This window comes from Polypterus senegalus, chromosome 4 (assembly GCF_016835505.1).
Source record: "Polypterus senegalus isolate Bchr_013 chromosome 4, ASM1683550v1, whole genome shotgun sequence".
Taxonomy (NCBI): Eukaryota; Metazoa; Chordata; class Cladistia; order Polypteriformes; family Polypteridae; genus Polypterus; species Polypterus senegalus.
This window is the reverse complement of record NC_053157.1, coordinates 149,973,026-149,992,141: the sequence shown is the minus strand read 5'-3', so window position 1 is coordinate 149,992,141 and position 19,116 is coordinate 149,973,026.

Genomic DNA, 19,116 nt, shown 5'->3' with positions numbered 1-19,116 from the left:
ACTTTTCACATGGCCAACTGTACGTTGCATGCTCAAGAGTAAGCTCAGCGCACAGCTTGGTCATATTACAACCGGAGGGCTGAACTAACAATGTGGTATACAAAGAGATCCTTAACAAATAATTATTGTTATATTTTCCCTCAGTATAAAAAGGTTTAATTTTCTTCTGAATAAAAATTTTAAGGCAGTACTTCGCCACTGCGAATCGCGGGTATTTTGTTAGTATACTAATAAAAGGCAAAGCCCTCACTGACTGACTGACTCACTCACTCACTCATCACTAATTCTCCAACTTCCCGTGTAAGTAGAAGGCTGAAATTTGGCAGGCTCATTCCTTACAGCTTACTTACAAAAGTTAGGCAGGTTTCATTTCGAAATTCTACGCGTAACGATCATAACTGGAACCTACTTTTGTACATATATACCAGCCATAGCCTTCAGTTCGGTCACCGTGTGAGGCGGAGTTGCATCCTTCATCGTCACGCCTCCCACGTAATTGAGTGCCTGCCCATATAAGGCCGTCCGTCAGTGGCAATCCTATAGAAATACTCTGCCGCAAAATATTTGCGTGTGAGGGACTGTGCTTATGCAAACGAAGATGAGGCTGCTGCTAAATATTCACAAGCAAATCCATTCATAAGTGCAGCTACTGCGGAAACAAAGCACGGTGTAAACCTTAAGTTTAAATGAAGTTCATAGACAGGCTGCCACTGGCATTTGTCATGCCTACGACGAATACGATATTCGCGAGATACAAGTTTAATTACAGGACGCAGGGTATAAACAAGACTTTTTATCACTTTGTAACGGAGTTAAAATTGCTGGTGAAGGACTGTGCTTATGTAAACTAAGATTAGATGGTCAGGGATAGAATAGTGTTTGGCACAGACTCAGCAAAAGTGTGACAGAAACTTTTAAGTGGCGGGTCTGAGCTAACATTAAATAAAGCTGTGCACATCGCGAGATCGCACAAGATAGCACAAGCACAGCTGAGAAGCTTTGATGCACGTACTCCGAGCGGCTCACGTGAACTGACTTTATATATATATAAACTGCTCAAAAAAATAAAAAATTAAACGAACACTTCAGGAAAACACATCAGATCTCAATGGGAAAAAGAAATCCTCCTGGATATCTATACTGATATAGACTGGGTAATGTGTTAGGAACGAAAGGATGCCACATTGTTTGATGGAAATGAAAATGATCAACCTACAGAGCCCTGAATTCAAAGACGCCCCAAAAATCAGAGTGAAAAAATTATGTGGCAGGCTAGTCCATTTTGCCAAAATTTAATTGCAGCAACTCAAAATTGTATGCAGCACTTTGTATGGCCCCTGTGTTCTTGTATACATGCCTGACAACATCGGTGCATGCTTCTAATGAGATGACAGATGGTGTTGTGGGGGATCTCCTCCCAGATCTGGACCAGGGCATCTCTGAGCTCCTGGACAGTCTGAGGTGCAACCTGGTGGCATTGGATGGACCAAAACATAATGTCCCAGAGGTGTTCTATTGGATTTAGGTCAGGAAAGTGTGGTGGCCAGTCAATGGTATCAATTCCTTCATCCTCCAGAAACTGCCTGCATACTCTCACCACATGAGGCCAGGAATTGTCGTGCACCAGGAGCCACTGTACCAGCATAGGGTCCGACAATGGGTCCAAGGATTTCATCCTGATACCTAATGGCAGCCAAGGTGCCTTTGTCAAGCCTGTATCGGTCTGTGTGACCCTCCATGGATATGCCTTCCCAGACAATCATTAACCCACCACCAAACTGCTCATGCTGAATGATGTTACAGGCAGCATAATGTTCTCCATGGCTTCTCCAGACCCTTTCACTTCTGTCACGTGCTAAGGGTGAACCTGCTGTCATCTGTAAAAAGCATAGGGCACCAGTGGTGCATCTGCCAATTCTGGTATTCTATGGCGAATGCCAATCGAGCTGCATGCTGCTGGGCAGTGAGCTCAGGGCCCATTAGAGGACATGGGGTTCTTTGGTCACCCTCATGAAGTCTTTCTGGTTGTTTGGTCAGAGACATTCACACCAGTGGCCTGCTGGAGGTCATTTTGTAGGGCTCTGGCAGTGCTCATCCTGTTCCTCCTTGCCCAAAGGAGCAGATACTGGTCCTGCTGATGGGTTATAGACCTACTATGTCCCTCTCCAGCTCTCCTAGAGTAACTGCTTGTCTCCTAGAATCTCCTCCATGCCCTTCAGACTGTGCAGGGAGACACAGCAAACCTTCTGGCAATGACACGCATTGATGTGCCATCCTGGAGAAGTTGGACTACCTGTGCAACCTCTGTAGGGTCCAGGTATCGCCTCATGCTACCAGTAGTGACACTGACTGTAGCCAAATGCAAAACTAGTGAAGAAACAGTCAGAAAAGATGAGGAGGGAAAAATGTCAGTGGCCTCCACCTGTTAAACCATTCCTGTTTTGGGGGTCATCTCATTGTTGCCCCTCTAGTGCATCTGTTGTTAATTTCATTAACACCACAGCAGCTGAAACTGATTAACAACCCCCTCTGCTACTTAACTGACCAGCTTAATATCCCATAAGTTTCATTGACTTTATGCTATACTCTGATTAAAAAGTGTTCCTTTAATTCTTTTGAGCGGTATATTATACATCTATTTAATTGTCATTACAAGTCATTATTTTACTAGTTTTGAAGTCTCTTCACACATCACTTTACGAATGAACAAATATTATAAACATGATACTCCAATAGGTTTCATTCTCACAAACTTTAATATCATAGCATTATTTACTTTTTCAAATGAATGCCTTTAATTATATTAAGGAATGCTCAAGATAAACACTGTGATGGGGCAGAGACAGGTACCTGGATACACAAAATAGCAAAAAGTGGACTCTTAGCCCTTTTTATTACATAAAAGAAAAAAGTTCTTATATGTAGTTTATGGTCTTTTACTCTTTGTGTACAGTATTTCCCAGGGAATCCTCTTTAAAAATATATAATTATTTGTTTTTTGCTTATTCTAACCTACACTGCCCTTTGCAGGTCATTCAGTCACATTACAATAACACATACAGTAATTGAGTTAACACAAATAAGCACAGCACCTAACCCTATGTGACAAGTAGTCACCAGCCTCAGTACCCTGTCAAGATAAATTAGATTATGACATGTAACATCAGTTGATGATATTTAATTTTATATTGGCAAAAAATAATTCAAGAGCCTTAGGTTTGCTTTTGTTTAAAATTTACCTCATGATAAAACAGTTAGGAGAAATTTAAAAACCAGCAAGATGTGTATATGCTAAGCAAGACAATCTGTTTTTCGTCTCATAAATGTATGCTTTTCAGCTTAAGGCACCCAACAAAGTCCATTGATTAAGCACTAGGCTTTGCAATCTTCATATTTAAAACAGAAAATCACTGCTTATTTGTTTCCAGGTGACAGAGATTTGAAAAGACTGAACAGAAGATCTAGTCTCAGGACAAGCAAGCATCAATCGATCATGCAAATTCATGTTAGACAGGCAAACCATAAAATTTTAAATGCTTAGGCATCTTCCTGTAATTGTTAAACAAACAGAAAAGAACAAGCTTTTTTAGAGTGACTCACCTCTTTATTGTTTCAGCAAAATGCAGTGCTTCAACACTCAGTCTTTGCTGCATCTGAGAAAAGGAAACGTCCCTGGAAAAGAGCGAAAGTGATGTAAAAACACAGCATGATGCCAAAGGGGAGAAAATAATTAATACATTTATTTCTACAGGAAGAAAATGTGGATAAAAGTCCCCAAATTAGATCCAAAATATGTTTAAACTGTTGAAGACCCCGACATTGGTAAAAGGTGAAAGATAAAGTAAGGCAGAATGCAGTGACTTTCCACAATACACTATGCCAAAAGATTTACATATGTGAAATGACACTGTATGAGCTTGCTTTCCACAAACTCAACTTACAAGCTCCTTAACATGAAAATTTCTGAAGACCACAGGTGGTGTATCTTATATGTACCGATGTGTAACAGGGCTGTCAAATTAGCCAAATACGAAGATCTGAAGTATAGGGTAAAAGTTCTGGGTTCAACATATATTTTTAAACTTAAAAAATCATTTTCATTATTCTGTTTTTATTCTTTTTTGCTCATAGTGCATCTGCAAAGCACCAATTGCTTATGACTATTCCAGTGTTGCTTTAAAAATGCATGTAAAAACTTTCAAAAGAACGAAGCACTGGAAAACACTGGAAAACATGCCCCTTCACAAAAATGGGGTCCTCTAGGTGCACTAAGTGAAAAAGGGAGAGAGCAATGGGACATAATAACAGTCATTAATCAATTATTCTGCTTTCTAGAATTAAACAAAAAAACTGCAACACATAGGTGTGGGAAGACAGTGACTCTGAGTCGTGTCAGTGAGTTTACTTCAATAAATAAAACTCTTTTTTATGTTTACTGTGAACAGAATGACCCACGGGACCAAAATTAATATTTTAGTGAATGTGTAATAGGATTTGAGAACACACACCAAAGCTTCAAAGTTTTGACAGCAGATAAAGTTTTTTATCATTTATTATTTTAATTGAGATGAATGTAGAATGACAGTAACTGTTGAGTTTCAGTGTCACCCTTCTTTTCTTCATGCAACCAGAGGATAAGCGTTTCAGAGAAATTATTAAATGATTCAGACAAACTACAGATGCTTCAGGTGATTCTACAAAAATGGCCATTCAGTGTCAAGCTGTAGTACAGTTGATCTAGAAGCAGGCACTGTGGGGACATTTGGTCTTATGAATAAACTATTTATATGAGTTACCATAATACAAGAAAAATAATGCTCAATAAATACAACTGGATAGAAACCAGAATCAATATGTTAAGCACCAAATAAAAATGCAGTGGATTCTAGTTTTTATTTAGATGTACTTTGTAAAACACACGATAAAAGGTTTGGGGTGGCCACCTGCATATTGACCCTGGCTGCAATTGGGTATTTAAAGTAAGCAATGGTGCTTCATTGAGTTCCCAGACTGAATTGACTGAATAGTGAGATGATGGCGGCTATAAAGGCCAAAACCGGAAGTGACGTTATCTGTGGCCGGAACCGGAAGTGACATCGTTTGTGTTGCCAGAACTGAAAGTGACAACATTTGTGGCGCTGGAACTGGAAGTGACGTTGTTGATGGTACGTCGGGTAGGTTTTCCCATATCTGGCCTACAGAGATAACAGAAGTAGGATTAGTGCACCCTGCCACCCCCTGGCCTGGTGGGTAATTACCTCCACTTGTTCTACTCAGCTTCCTCCTAATCGCACATGTGTGACAGTTTAAAAACTACAAATAGACACAAAATAAGGTAAAAATTAAACAGAAATTCTAAAAATGTTTACTTTATTTGAAAAAGGTTTTTTTTGTTAAAACAACTGCTAGCAGTTTGATAGTACATTTAACCTAAAATGGATACATGATACATGAGAAAAACTCTATACTTCTAGAGGCATATGGCACTGGAGAGAAAGGGAGTGATTTGTGTGGGTTTTCAAAGCAACTTTCCTCCTTTATTAAATGAAGTTCTGCGTGTAGTTGATGTCTGCTATCAGTTGAGACAATTTCCTTTATTTTCAACATTACCCTCTGACACACACTTACCAAATCTAGATCAGCTCCAATCGGTTCTGCTGCATATCTGGCAATCTACTGTAGCTTTTTGCAAAATTTGGTTTGTCAGACTACTGAGGTCCTTGTCCACTTTAAAAAGTCTGAATTTACAGAGGCACAGATTGCATTTAGAGAATGTGTTTTGTATTTGTATTCCAATTAAGATTTTATCTAGGGTATTAACTAATTATTTATACCCAGTCACTATTTCTACCTCCCCCCCACAGAACAATGACGGATGAACATGCAGTTTTGTGTCTATTAAAATCAAATATCATTTCTTTTGACATTTTGAGTAAGATGGTTCTTATTTCATCAGTTTACCAAACAGTCCACTTGATTTAAGCAATGGCTTTCATCTTCCACAGCCTACATGTCATCGATAATAGAACAAAGGTTATTGTTGGTCACTTGTGTACAGAAAAAATATTAAAGGTGATAAAATCCAATCTTGGGGGATACCTGTGTTTGAATGAATGACTTATTAAAAAGTGTCCTATACTTTGTTTGTCTGTGAGCGATTTAAAAGAAAGTCCTGAGTCCATGTATGTAATAAATGGGTTAACATTTGTACTGTTCATTTTCTCAATCAATATGTGAGGCTGGATGGTATTGAACGCTGAAGAAAAATCCAGTAACAGTGCTCTGACTTGGGACCCAGGATTATCAAGACAAGTGCAGAGTTGATGCAAGTCATCCAGTCGAGCATCTTCTGCAATTGGTGGTTATGTTAAAATGACTTTGTCTCTGTCACTAAAATGTTTTGCATCAAGTGTTCAAAGCATTTCATTAGAATGGAGGAGAGTGCCACAGGTCTGTAGTCACTTTAGGAGCTGGGGTAATGACTGACTGTTTCCACAGCTCAGATACAATACCACAGGTCAGGGACCAGTTAAAAAGCAAATGAAAAACTGCAGAGAGAGCTTCCTAAAACACTATTTTAGGAGCTGACCTGATATGCCAATGGCCTCAATACCATGTTGGCTTTTACCTTTCTCCACTTCAGTTGTACTGACCTCCATCCCGGCAATATTTCTAGTATTTATACAAAAACATCTCCCTTATTTGTGCATTTTAGGTACTGACATCACTGGTATCAAATCTTGTAAAAAGTCGAAAAGTTCATCTGCTAAAAGCTTGCGATGCTCATCTATTGGAAAGTTCACACTTTTTTAGAATCCAGGGGCCTCATGTATAAACGGTGCGTACGCACAGAAATGTTGTGTAAGAACTTTTCCACGTTCAAATCGCGATGTATAAAACCTACACTTGGCGTAAAGCCACGCACTTTTCCACGGTACCTCATGCCTTGTCGTACGCAAGTTCTCCGCTCATTTTTGCAGACTGGCGGCACCCAGCGTCAAAGCAATGGTACTGTTCTTGTGTGATTACTCATTATTTTCATGACGCGGCTTTATAAATACACTGAAACTAACCGCATATTGTTTATTAGTGTAATGCATCTGATTGTAATTAACTTGTAACAATATAATGGTCCAGGGAATAGCCATAGTATTCCAAATACCATAACTGCTTTAGCGTTGTTACTCTCACTTCTTCTTCTTCTTCTTTCAGCTGCTCCCGTTAGGAGTTGCCACAGCGGATCATCTTTTTCCATATTACTCTCACTGCAGCACTCGGAGTATTTATATCACTGTATCTGAATGTGAATCACAGCAGCAGCTGATCGGAAAGAGAATTATCGGTATACAGCATCAGGCACACGCTACCTCAGCCACGGCAAAACGTTTTAAAGCCTTTCCTGTACGGACCTCGAGGTTCAGAAAAAGTTTCATCCCAAGAACTATAAACGCACTCAATCACTGCTCCTTGTAGAACTGTTTGTACTTATAAGTACAATTACCTCACTGTAAACTTGTACTACAGTTATAATATTGCACAACCTGAGCCACTTTATAAAGTGCGTATTTACATATGATGACAATATCATTTTTAAGATGAAATGCAGCAAAATATGTTTATTATATTATACAGGTAAAACTTTAACTTCATTTAAATAATCTATATTCTTCACTGGGACTGGCGTGAAGGATAGAATAATTAAACATGTACTACGAAGATATTTCAATGTTCCTTAAACTTTTTAAAGAATCAGTGCTCTAAGTTTACAGATGGCTTAACATCTATTACAGAGCTGATTGTGTGGCAATCGGTTACTTGGAGAAAGAAAAGCAAGAACTGCATGGGCGCCACGCCAATACATATTGAATATAAAACAGAAAGAGAAAATAACGACACAGCTAAAAATGCAGCGGCAAATTTCGACAAAAGTTAAATGCTTGAGTCATGTGCACGAGGCGGCTAGTGTCTGCAACGGATGTGGCCATCCGCCGTGCATAAGCTACCTCACTGACATTGGCGGGCGAAGGAGCCACCGATTCTTTTTCTGCCCAGTGCCACCACAAGCCTAGATACTGCTGCAATAAATAATTTCATCGATGGTCGTGCACAATCGCTGCGCTGTAAAACCCATGTTTAATAACGTGCTTTAACTCTTAATGATATCACGTATACATCTCAGTATTTTAGTTATTCAGAGAGCTGTAATATCACGAATGTAATGGATTATGTGTACAGTCGGAGGAAGAGAGCCGGTTTAAGAAGCAAGTAGTGATTCACACACATAGAGCACATAGAAGATCAAATACAAAACAAAGCATTTAACGTGCTACTTTAATTACGATGTGATTTGAGAAACTGGTTAAGTAAATGATTTTAAGATGACGTTTATGATGTTCTACTTTAATGACAAAATAAACTATGTGATTAAAGTGGAAATTTCGAGATTGAAGTTGACATTTCGTGCTTTTTTTCCCCACTGTGCCTTTTTTTTCTCTGTACCCTAAAAAGCTTTCATATGACACTCAGACGGTAGGCTACGACTCGCCTTTTCACGGCGACTGATATCTGAGCTTTCGTTTCTCCAACACGCTATGTCACTCGATCAACTTCCTTTTGTTGATTATACCACGGTTTAATTAAACAAATAGTATATTTTTCCTTTGCCTCCACTTGGTATTCGCTTGGTATGCGACGGGATAGGTAAACAACTGAGATATTTCCACCTCACTTGTCCACTGTGTTGTCCCCACTAGTGTTAATGTGCACATACTGACAGTAGTATGGCAGTATTGATTTCTTTTTTACATAAATTGCAATCACCCATCACAGGTTTGACAGAGCCATGTGATTTGGTTTCCAGTTTCTGAACATTTTCAAAAATCATTTCAGTTACAGCTCCCACATCAGCATGCAGTTGTACATAAACTGCTGTCACAAATATTTGATTAAACTCATACTGTGAATAATATGGACAAAGTCTGACAGTGAACAGTTCAATATTCGGCCTGCAGATGCGCTCTCTGTCACAGTGATATTATTACACCACTTTTTGTTAGCGTAAAGGCAGACCTCACCACCCCACTGCTTACCAGAAGCTGAGTTTCTGGCTTGCTGTTCAAAAACAAATCCATCTACTTCAACATCTGTGTCCAAGTTTGTTTTCCTAAACCAAGAAAAACAAATTTCATTGTATTTAGAAAGTATTCAGACTTCTGCACATTTTATTGTGTTCCATATCTAACTTTAAATGGATTTTAAATAGATAACATTTGTCATTTTATTCCCATCAATCTACACAGTAATAACCCATAACGACAAAGTGAAAAAATGTTTTCAGAAAGGTTTGCAAATTTATTGAAAATAAAAAACTAGAATCACTCATTCATGTAAGTATTCAGTACTTTGTAGAAGCTGTTTTGGCAGCAATTACAGCTTCGAGTCTTCGTGGGTAAATCTCTACAAGCTTGGACACCCAGATTTTGGTAGTCTACCTGATTCTTCCTGGCAGATGATCTCAAAGTCCCTTTTATCGGGTGGGAAGTGTAGGTAAACTTTCATCTTCAGGTATCTCTACAGATATTCCTGTGGGTTAAGTCTAGGCTTTGGCCTGGGCACTCACAGACAGATAGAGAATTGCACTGAAACCATTGTTGCCTTGACTGTTTTCCTTTGATGTTTTGGTGTACTGAAAAATGAACTATCACTCCAGTCTGAGGCTGTGTACACTCTATAGCAGGTTTTCTTCAATGACTACTCTGTATTTAACTGCATTCATCCTTACCTCAATTCTGACCAGTCTCCCTGTCCTTGCCACTGAGAAGCACCCCCAGAGCATGATGCTGGCACCATAGGCTTCACCACAGGGGATGGCATTCGGCAGGTGCAGTGAGCAGTGCTTTGTCTTCGCCAGACATACTACTTGGAGTTCTGACCTGAAGTCTAATGTCTGTCTCATCAAACTAGAGAATCTTTTTCCGCATGCTCTTGGAGTCCTTTAAACTGTCGTATTACTTTTAATCTAAAGTGGCTCTGCTATAAATACCTGATTGATGGAGTGCTGCTAAGATGACTGTCCTTCCAACATGTTTTCCCATTTAACCAGAGGTGTCCTTAACCTCTGTTAGATTAACTATTGGATTCTTGGTCTGCTCCCTTATCAAGGTTCTTCTTGCCCTAATTTTTTTTGTTTTTTTCTGTCCTCCCAGCCATCTGACTTTATCACCAGACTCATCCTTAGAGACCTACTGTACATCATATTGTATTTAAGGATGCTACTCTTCTACTTGATATTTATCTGTATTTTAAGATTGCATAGATGTACAGTATTTGTTTTTTCTTTGTTACTTATTCTTTATTGTCTAATCTTATTTGTTTTTCTTTTTTGTAACTTTCTCTTTGACATGTAAAGCACTTTGCGCTACCTTTATTATTAAATGTTGTTGTAGTTGTTGCCCAGTTACTCAGTTTGGCAGGATGGCTGAGTCTTGGTGATTCCAGGCTTCTTCTATTTTACAATTATTGAGGCCACTGTGATCATGGGAACATACAAAGCTTTAGATATGGTTTTATACCCTTGCCCTGATCTATTCCTTACTGCAACTGCACTTCATGGTTTGATTTTTGTCTTGACATGCAGTATGAATTGTGGGACCTCATATACACGGGTGTGTGCGTGGCTTTCTAAACGATGTGCAGTCAATTCACTTTGCCACAGATGGACTCTAATCAAGTTCCAGACACAGCTCAAGGACAATTCAAGCAAACAGGATTCACATGAGCAGAATTTGGAGTGCCACAGCAAAGGATCTGAATACAATTAATGAGAGATTTCACATTTTCATTTTTGATAAATCTGCAGAGTTTTTTAAAAGCATGTTTTAAATTTATCATTATGGATTATACTGAACTTAGACTGATGGGAAAAATAGCAATTTTGTCCATTTAAAATTAAATCTACACCACAATAAAGTGTGCAGGAAGAGAAGGGGTCGGAGTAACTTCTGAAATCTCTGTATACACATGGAACACAAAGTTTCGGGTTAGAGCATAACACAAAAACACAGGAATCTATACTAATAAAAGACAAAGCCCTCACTCACTCACTCACTCACTCATTCACTGACTTATCACTAATTCTCCAACTTCCCGTGTAGGTAGAAGGCTGAAATTTGGCAGGCTTATTCCTTACAGCTTACTTACAAAAGTTAAGCAGGTTTCATTTCGAAATTCTACACGTAACAGTCATAACGGTCGACAACGTCCGCCATGTTGAACTTTCTTATTTATGGCTTACCGCATCTTGTCGAAATTTGGTATGGGCTTGTCGAATTTGGTAGGCTTCCTGCACTAACCGAAACCAATGTACGTACTTGTTTCGGTGGTATGATGCAATTGTCAGCCGCCATATTGAACTCTTCAACAGCCTTTTTTACTTATGGGCCCATCTTCAAGAAATTTGGTACACGGGTTCCCAACGCTAACTGAATCCTACTTACGTACATATATATGTCCATAGCCTGCAGCTCGGTCACCGTGTGAGGCAGCGTTGGGTCCCCCATCCCAACGCCTCCCACGTTGTTGGCTGCCTGCCTATATAAGACCGTCCGTCGCTCCAGTCTCTACATTCCCTTCCTTGCTTCGCCACAGGATTCACGTCACCCTACTGATAACTACAGCCTTTTTGTTTAATCCACAGCTTCTCCGCTGTTTTATTGTTTGTTTATTACAATTATAGTTATTGTATAGGTATTTTAGACTTACTTTACATTGCTCAGGTACTCATTTCCTTTATCATTCCAGTCCCCATTACCATGTCTATCGAGGTGATCACTATCGATCAAAGAACTGTCACTTACCGAGTGGTTTCCATGCCCGGAGATGGCACCTACCTTTTCCATTCTCTTTGTTACATATTGCACGGCCATATCAGGCTCACTCTTGATATCCGGAGGAACATTGTGTCTTATGTATTGAATGACTGGGACAGGTTCAAGGTGTGGACTGATGACGGTACAGGAGATAATTATACTACACAAGAACACTATAAGAGTGAAATGCTTAAGCCCTTCACCTATGGTTCTGCATGTGAGTTGATAGCTGCCACTGAATTGTTCGGTTGTCGCTTTCAAGTGTACCAAAATGGCCAAATATTTTACACCTTTCGACAACCGCCAATGCCTCTTAAACATCTTAGATTCACAGGTGACGATTTCAGTAGTGGACACTTTGATGTTTATGAATGTTTAAACTCTCAAAAGCTGAATGTGATTCTATCGATGAAACCAGTTCTGTGCTTACAACGCTTGACAGATGTTGAATGTCACTTCAACACAACAAATCCTGCAAATACTGTCGCAATTGAAACAAACCATGAAACTCAAACTGATTATGACAGCAGCAATCCAAGCTGTGAGATCTGAGACAAGATTACTGTTCACATGGCCAACTGTACATTGCATGCTCAAGAGTAAGCTCAGCGCACAGCTTGGTCATGTTACAACCGAAGGGCCGAACTGACAACATGGTATACAAAGAGATCCTTAAAAAATAATTATTGGCATATTTTCCCTCAGTTTAAAAAGGTTTAATTTTCTTCTTAATAAAAATTTTAATGCAGTACTTCGCCGCTGCGAAACGCGGGTATTTTGCTAGTGATATATAAATGTTAGACAACAATAAACAAAATTATTTGTGATCCATTTAGACAATAACCACATGGAAAGAAAAGGTAAAAATATCATGGTTGAAGCTGAATGCCATTCTAAGCAAATTTGTTTTAAGTTATGTTGTAAAAGACTGAACAGATCAAATTACTTTAGGGAGGTCTTTCCAAAGCCTGGTGGCAACAGAGCTAGAGATTTGCCCATAGAGTACAGTCAGGTCAGTAAGGGCTCGTTTATACTTCACGCACAGAACGCATATGCGCCCGCATCATGGCTGCCATGCGTTCTCAGCGTTCATTTGATGCGTCCTCTGAGCAGGTCCTCAGAAATTAACGCAACGTGTGCGCGAGTTGCAGTACCAGCAAAAAGTTGGGAGGTGCAGTGTATTAAAAGTTGGTATGTGACGCCAGAGTCTCTGTTTACTATTTATATGTGACAGAAAGCTGCTTTGTGGGTCCTACGAAATCAGTGTGCGCAATTTGATGTCTGATGAATGGTTCGATGTGGTGAAGCAAAATGCCGACATACAGATGTATTTGTGGTGCTTTTATATTCAAGCGTCGCATACTCCTGATCGTAATGACACGATACATTTGGTGGATTCCTCCAGATTTACGTAAAGTACGCACGCAAGTATAAACAGTACAACGCTTGCATAGCAGGAGCATCTGCTGCAGCATGCGTCGCGTCGCATGAAGTAAAACCCCGACCTTAGATGCATGACAAGATTGCCAGCATCAGTGGACTGGAGTGGGAAGACAGAACTGCAGTGCTGCAAGAGATCACTGATTTAGTCAGGTGCAAGGCCATTTAAAGCTTTGTAGGTTAGGAATATAATTTTGTACTCAGTCCTAAAAAACAGCTGAAAAAATAAAATGTAAACAGCTAGTGTGGATGCTAGGGGTCACTATTGCCCCTTTAAACCCAACAGACAGACACAGGACACAGGGCTCAGGGAAAAAGCACTGAGAAGTATTTTTATTTCTTTTCTTCTCAAAAGCAGTGCCCTAAGCATCACAGCCACAATAAACAGGCAAATAACACCACAAAGTACAATATTCTTCTTTCTCCTCCACACTTCCCAGAAAGCTCTGTCCACCTCCACTCGACTCTGGCTTGCTTGCTGAGTTCCCAACAGCCCTTTAAATGGTGCCCAACCATTTGGAGAACTTCAATTTCTTCTCCCCGGAAGTACTTCTGGGCTATGGGTGAGACATGACTCTCCAGGTTCTCTTGCAGCGTCCCCTGGCGGCACCCACAGTACCCAGCAGGGCTGTGGTATTAAACTACATGTCCCATAGTGCCATGCAGGAATCTGGTGCACAGCTGCAGTCCAGGGAAGCTGCCATCTAGCGTCTTGGGGGAGGCAGTGTCCTAGAAAAGCTGCCTTCCCCCATCCTTCCATCTCAGGGGTGTCCGGGCCGGATTGAGATGCCGGCCTTCTGTTAAACTAGTAAACACTGAACAGAACAGACATTATGTACCGACTCAGGACTGTTGAAGCACAGTTTTGGACCCATGCTGTAATATCAGATTAAAAGGGGCACCCATCAATAGAGAGCTATAGAAATCAATGTGGGATGTGACAAAATCATTGACAATTTCCTCCATAACAGTCTAGGATAGGAAAAAGTGAATGTGGATTATTTTGTGGAGGTGGAAGCAAGACTGTTTCTTAATGTAATTTATGTGAGTATGGATAAGAAAGACTGAAATACTATAAAAAAAATAACACCAAGATTCTTTACAGAAGACAAAGGTGTGATAGTATCACCACCTACAGTGAATTACTAAGAGTTTTTTAAGCTGCATTTTAGAGCCAGTTGGCATAAGTTCTGCTTTGTTATAGTTTCATTTTAAAGAGTTGTGCTCCATCCGGCATTTACTTGTTTCAAGGTAAGTTGTGAGCTGGAGATGTCTAATGAACATCTACTTTAAACACTGAAGTAAATCTGAATATCATATGCATAAAAATGGTAATGCAGTGCAAATCTACAATAAAAATATGGCTAAGGGAAGGTATGCAGATGCAGAAAACAAAGGGACACAGCCGCGTAACTCCTTGTGTGACTGGCACTAAACTGAATCTGACAAATTCTTGCCTGTCCATAAGGTAGGACTAAAACCACAGCAGAGCAGTGACAGATACCCAGGATATTCTCCATTCTGGCCAGCAGAATAGTCTGATTAAAAGCATAGAATATTGCATAACAAATCTATTATAGTTAACATAATGATTTGCTCATAGTCTGCGGTCATAAGTATATAGTTAGTTAAGGCGGTTTCTGAAATGTTCTGTGCCCTGAAGCCAGACTGAAAGGGTTCTGTCAGGCTAATAGAAAATAAGTAATTGATGAGTTGACAAGATACAACGTGCTCACAATCTTGAGGCAGAAAATTTATGTAAGAGGTGAAAATTGTTCAAGTTGTCAGTCTCAAGCCTTGCTATTTTAGATGCAGTTTCAAAGCAGCTAGCATAATGTCAATGTCAAGGGATGATGAGTGCAATTTCAGTGGCTCCTGCTTTTTGTAACTCTACTTCTTGGTCTGTTAACAAAACTCCTTTGGTGCATTCATACAAATCTCACTTAAAGACATCCTTTTTCTCTGTTATGTTTCAATCACCTTGACTTTAACATTATTATTATTAATCCATTCTCCTGTAATAACTGTCTTAATGTGAATATTGTTTCACAGATTGTTTATCCACTCCACTGCACTGTTCTATTGTCATTTACTTATATAATACATCTGTCATGGCTGTCCATCGATCCGATGACACTGTCCAACCATTTGTTCCTCTCCGTCACTCCCCCTCCTATGTGTACACTGGTGGAAGAGCAGGCCAATTCGGGAAAGGCAGACCCAGGGGCAACTTCCCAAGGGAACTTCCCCTCAGGCACAGTGGGCTGGTTGTAATGATGACTATTCGCTTCTCCTCTTGTTGATGTGTACGTTTTTGTTCAAAGTGATGGACTCCTTCGTTTATTGTCTGTCTCCAAAGCACTCAACAAGTCTCTCAGGATGTATATGTAGAAAGGAGCAGGCCTTGAGAGAATGCTTCAAAGTAGTCCTTCCAGCATTTCTTTGGTCCACCTTGAGGTCAGGATCCTTCAACAAGTTCACTATATAGGACCATTATGGAATCCGAGACTCATCCATGCAGATAATGTGCTCTGTCCAGTGGAAGACACGGCTGAACAGCATGGCCACAATGCTCGTTGATGAGCTACATTCTAGAATTTTAGTGTGTGGAAAGCTGTCCTCCCAAGTGATGCCCAGAACCTTCTGGTGGCAGCAGATGTAGAAAACTTCTAGTATGTGGATTTGCCTGCGGTTGGGAGACCAGAACTCTCATCCATAAAGGAGGGTTGATATACATACTGTGTAATATATCACAACTTTTGTTGCCATGCAGAGATTTAGGTTACTGAAGGCATGCTTGCATAGGTAGCCAAATACAGAAAAGGCTAGTCGGAGGTGGTTCACAATTGCCTCAGTCACAGAGGCATGACTAGATATTATGCTTCCAAGGTAGGGGGCGGATTCTCCAGTGTTCCCTGGAGGATTTGTGTTCTGGCAGTCTGAAGGGTGAGTGTCTTGGAGGTGCTGATTTTCTGGCCCATCCAAGAATAGACTGAATGTAAAGACTCGACGGTCCTCTGAAGGCTTTCCAGCTTAAAAGCTACACCGGAAACATTGTCAGCATTCTGGAACTCATAAATGATTATCCAGGAGGTTTCCAAGTGGGCTGACAATCTTCGGAGGTGGAACACATTGCTATCCAGTTAGTACCAGATCTGCACTCCATCAGTGGCATCCACTGCTTTTCTGAAGAGAAGAGTGATGGCAAGGTAAATTTTGAAAAGCACTTGAGTCAGGACACAGCCTTGCTTGATGTAAAAAGTAATTTTGAAGAGAGCAGATGTTTCCCCACTAACAAGGACCTTCCCCCTCATTCCATCATAAAAGAGATGAAGGATAGTGAGTAATTTTGGGGCACATTCAGACTTACAGAGTACTTCTCAAAGCATCTCAAGGATAATGATATCAAATACTTTCCATGGATTGATGGAGACAAAGCTGATGTCTCACTGGTATTCCTGGGCCTTCTCTAGGAGTTGGCAGATAGCAAAGAGTATGTAAAGCACCAGGTCGCCAGGTGGAGCCCTCCCTGCAGCATGGTGCCCCAAATGCCAGCAGGGAATTATGGACATTGGAGTTTTCATCCACAGCCCTGCTGGATACCACAGGGGCTGCTAGAAGGTGCTGCAGGGAGGAACAACAAGGAAATAATGTGCTTCCAGGTTGAAGAAAAGAAGACTTTTGATCTGACCTGGAAGTGCTAGGAAGTCACATGGACTAAGGGATTGGAAACACTTCCAGGTCAGGGAATATAAAAGGACTGTGAGAAATCTCAGACGAGTGAGCTGAGCTGGGTGGCAGGGTGGCAACGCGTTTGGGAGTGGAGGATTATTGGTTATTGTGATTGATTATTGTTATTGTATGAGAATAGTGGAGTGGAGGGTGCTTTCTGCACTTATTTGTCCGAATAAAAATTATTATTGGACTTTTACCTGGTGTCTGGCATCTGATCTGAGGGTTCAAAGGGACGACAGCGCCCCCAATCTGTCACAACATATATATAATACCTTTGTTATATATGTATACATAATATATTATACTCTTTTAATACATAATTTAAAGCATCTTTATTTAATATTTTCTTTAAAAGGCATCCCTTTACATGTGGAAAACTTTTTGTGATAGTGTGTTCAGTGATTGATGCTTTTTATAAAAAAATGTGCAGTTTTTGTGCTAAACATCAGGTAACACATTTAGACAAACTCAGCACTAATTTATCAGCCAGTCAATATCCCTTATACAATGAAGTTTGGAGGTTAAGTTATCTAATTAAATAAAAAATATAGCTACAAGTGAAAAAATACCCTTCTAGGCATATAATAATACACATGGCTACCACAGTGGGTTAAAAAGTAAAAGTGAATGTTCTAGAGTGGCCCAGTCAAAGTTATGACTGAAAGTTGAAGGAAAATGTTAGGCAAGATATGAAAATTGCTGCCATATTTAAATCCAACCAGCTTGGCAGAGTTTGTGCAATCTAATAGAAAAAAAATGATGAAAATTGAAATGTTCTGGCATACAATGTACATATTTTACACTTGGATTTTGATCTGTGCAGTTTATGTTGACATTTAATTTCCTTTACCCAAAGAATCATTCTGCTTGGAAATTCAAGTAGTGTTTTAAAAATTCACTTGAAAAAGTTTTGCACGAATCATTTCAACTCAAAAATAATGGTAAAATTTGGGGAGAATTGTTTTAGATTGTTCAAGGCAATACTGCTGTCTCACAGTTCTGGAGTCCTGGGTTCAAAAGGTGGCCCTATCAAGAAGTTCATATAAGATCTTCTGAGGATATTTTCCTTTTCCTTCAAAACCATTACAGACCTGCAGGCTAGGTTGATTGTTGACTCAAAATAAGTCCAGTATAAGTGTCGGTGTGTGTATGTGTTTAAGTGCAGTATGTCCTGTGATGGAATAGCATTCCGGCCAGTGTAATGCTGAATGCTTCTACGATAGCAACAGTTTATTGCAACAATGGGATGGACAACTGAGAGAGAAAATGAATGAACAGATTATCTTCTTTTTATTATGTGAGATCTCTAACTGGAGGTGATGGTTTGTGTCTGGAATAACTGATTACAAGTTAAGACTCATTAACAGTTTTGCTGGGGCTTTGACATTGTCAACATTGCATTGACATTTGCAGATTATTACCTAGGAAAATTTATTGTTCCTGGTGTCTTTTTCCATGAGTAACTTTTAATTAATTAAATTCTCCTTTCGAAGACAATTCCTTTTTAAACTAACACATGCTTATAAGTAACATTATCTTCTCAAATCTGCCTTATCCAGCTTATGGTCAAAGGGGGCTGGAACCTATCCCAGCAGTACTGGTTGCAATGCAAGAAGTAATCTTGGACAGGGTGCCAGTCCATCACATGGCCAATTAACACATAAGCCCTCACTGATACAGGCCAGGTTTTCAATCACTAATTTGCCTATTTAATAATTTGGGAAGAAAAAAAAATGGTGCTCAAGGAAATACCTGAACAGAAACGAGGAGAATATGATAACTCCATATGGACAAACGACCAAGTCAAAAGCTGAAACCAAAACACTAGGTCAATGAGACAGAAGTACTAACCACAATGCCATCATTATGCTACTACATGTGTATTGTAGTACTGATAAATACTCTTTTGTTATCAAAAGCTTTGACATATCTTGATACATATTGGCTGAAGTTAGCAAATTTGGTAAAGGCTACTTTAAATTTGCATAACATTTGTTGAGTTCAACATAACTACTGTAGTGGTACAGAGTGGTGGTAATATAGACTAGGATTAAAAGCATAATTTACTATCATC